This window comes from Eurypyga helias, unplaced genomic scaffold (genome assembly GCF_000690775.1).
Source record: "Eurypyga helias isolate BGI_N326 unplaced genomic scaffold, ASM69077v1 scaffold2644, whole genome shotgun sequence".
NCBI classification, from domain to species: domain Eukaryota; kingdom Metazoa; phylum Chordata; class Aves; order Eurypygiformes; family Eurypygidae; genus Eurypyga; species Eurypyga helias.
Genome location: NW_010248040.1, coordinates 12,906 through 16,303, shown reverse-complemented (window position 1 = coordinate 16,303; position 3,398 = coordinate 12,906).

Genomic DNA, 3,398 nt, shown 5'->3' with positions numbered 1-3,398 from the left:
TCCTGACTAAAACCAGCACAGGGAGACATCTGAACGTTACTGAAGACCACTGATGGTCTGCTAATACTTTTCTCCATTTACTCCACAGGACATTAATATAAAAAACATACAACAATACCTCCAAACTAAACACAGATAATAAGATATATCTAACTAAGATTCTTTTGCTTTGTAAGAAGATCTGGGAAATAACTGTGGAAGCACACTAATGTGACAGTATCTGTATGTAAAAAGCAACTGCCTCTCTATAACTGTAACATACCCATATTTTCACTATCATTAAACACTGGAACTTCATTCACAGAATCAGAATCATAGAATGGTTGAGATTGGAAGTGATCTCTGGAGGTCATGTGCTCCAATCCCCTACTCAAGTAGGGCCGCATAGAGCCAGTTGCCCAGGACTGTCTAGATGGTTTTCAAATATTTCTAAGGATGGAGAGTCCACAACCTCCCTGAGCAATCTGTTCTACTGCACAGTTGCCCTCACAATAAAAAGTGTTTCCTGATAATTCAGAGGGAACCTCCTGTGTTTCAGTTTATGCCCATTGCCTCTGGTCCTGTCACTGGGCACCACTGGAGAGAGCCTGAATCCATCCTCTTTGCAACCTTCCTTAAGGTATTTACATACATTAAGATTCCCCCTGAGCCTTCTCTTCTCCAGGCTGAACAGTCCCAATTCTCTCAGCGTTTCTTCATAGGAAAGATGCTCCCATTACTTAACCTTTGTGGTCCTTTGTTGGGTTCTCTCCAGTGTGTCCACATTTCTCTTGTACTGAGGAGCCCAGAACTGGACACAGCACTCCAGATGTGGCCCCACCAGTGCTGAGCAGAGGGGAAGGATCACCTCCTTTGACCTGCAATACGTTTTCTGATGCAACCCAAGATACCGTTTGCCGCCTTTGCCACGAGAGCACATTGCTGGATAATGTTCAGTTTGGTGTCCATCCCCAGGTCCTTTTCTGCCAAGCTGCTTTCTAGCTGGGTGGCCCCAGCATATACTGGTGCATGGGGCTGTTCCTCCTCAGGACTTTGCACTTCTTACTGAGTTTCATGAGGTTCCTGGCAGCCCATTTCTCCAGCCTGTCCAGATCCTCCTGAATGGCTGCATGACCCTCTTATGTATCAGCTGTACCTCCCAGTTTTGTGTCATTACCAAACTCCCTGAGGGTATATCCTGACCCATCCTGCCCCGTCATCCAGATTATTAATGAAGCTATTAAACAGGACTGGACCCAGTATAGACCCCTAAGGTATACCACTAGTTACTGGCCTCCAACTAGTCTTCATGCCACTGATCAACACCCTCCAGCCTGGTTAGTGAGACAGTTTTCAACCCCTCTCACTGTCTGCTCATCCAGCCCATATATCAACAGCTTGCCTACGAGGATCTTAAGGGAGATGGTGTCATGTACCTACTGAAGTCCAGGTAGACAGTATCCACTGCTCTTCCCTTGTCTAGCAGCCTAGTCATTTCATTGTAGAAGTTTATCAAGTTCGTCAAGCACGACTTCGCCTTGGTGAAGCCGTGCTGACTACTATTGATGATTTTATTGTCCTTAATGTGCCTGGAAATGGTTTCCAGGATTAGCTGCTCCATCACTGTTGCTATGGTTTGACTTCCAATTCATGAAATAATGTGTAATATGGAATTCACCAAATAGTTTATGGTTTTGGACTGCATCTTCTCTCTTCTCCCAGGAAACAATATTGCTGGAAACTCTTAAGGCATATTTATTCATGGCCCAAACATTTTGTTAATGCAGAATAAGGGTCCTCTGTGCTATCTTCACAACTCACTACCACTACACCTAATAAAGTAAATGCTTTTCAGAACAATTAATAGATATTGCTGGCTTTGGAGAAAGAGGAAGGACACAGCTGAGATTTTACTGGCATGGGTCATAACACTTCATTATATATGATTCACATGTGTCTAATTCTTTTATTTTTCAAAACTGTTTGAGCATATTTTAAGCAACCTCCTGTATTCAATTTCTGTTTGTCCCCAAATAAACAGAAATCCTTCTCCATGTGACAGAGAAGCCAATGAGGAGGGGTGCCATGCTTGGCCTTGTTCTCACCAACAGGGAGGGGCTGTTGGGGAATATGAAGCTCAAAGGCAGCCTTGGCTGCAGCGACCATGAAGTGGTGGAGTTCAAGATCTTTAGGGAAGCAAAGAGGATGCACAGCAAGCTCACTACCCTGGACTTCAGGAGAGCAGACTTTGGCCTCTTCAGGGCTCTGCTTGGTAGTGTACCATGGGATGAAGCCCTGGAGAGAAGAAGTTTGCCAGAAAGCTGGTTAATATTCAAGGATGACTTCCTCAAAGCCCAGGAGTGATGCATCCCAACAAAGAGGACATCAGGCAAAATCACCAGGAGGTCTGCATGTATGAACACGGAGCTCCTGGACAAACTCAAACACAAAAAGGAAGCCTACAGGGGATGGGCAAGGACAGTTAGCCTGCGAGGATTACAGAGAAATTGTCTGAGCAGCCAGGGCACAGGCTACAAAAGCTAAAAACCTGATAGAGTTAAATCTGGCCAGGGACATCAAGGGCAAGAAGAAAAGCTTCTATATGTACAAAGGTGACAAAAGGAAGACTAACAAAAAAGTGGGACACCTCTGGAAGGAAACAGGAGACCTGGTTACCCAGGATGTGGAGAAGGCTGAGGTACTCAATGACTTTTTTGCATCAGCCTTCACCAGCAAGTGCTCAACCCACACCACCCATGTCACGGAAGGCAAAGGCAGGGACTGGGAGAATGAAGAACTGCCTGATGTAGGAGAAGACCAGGGATAAGACCACCTGAGGAACCTGAAGATGCACAAGACCATTGGAGCTGACAAGATGTATGCATGGGTCCTGAGGGAAATGGTGGGTGAAATTGCTAAGCCACTAGCAATCATATCTGAGAAGTTGGGGCAGTCCAGTGAAATTCTCTCTGACTGGAAAAGGGGAAACATAACCCTCATTTTGAAAAAGGAAAACAAGGAAGACGCAGGGAACTACAGGCCAGTCAGTCTCACCTCTGTGCCTGGCAAGATCATGGAGCACATTCTATTGGAAACTGTGCTAAAGCACATGCAAAATAAGGAGGTGAATGAGGACAGCCAACATGGCTTCACCAAGGGCAAATTGTGCCTAACAAATTTGGTGGCCTTCTATGACAGCATTGTGGCATTGGTGGATAAGGGAAGAGCAACTGACATCATCTACCTGGACTTGTGCAAAGCATTTGACATTGTCCCTCATGACCAGCTTGTCTCTAAATTGGAGAAGCATGGGTTTGACGGGTGGACGACTTGGTGGATAAGGAATTGGCTGGATGGTGGCACTCAAAGTGTTGCGGTCAATGGCTCAACGTCCAAGTGGAGACCAGGGACAAATGGCA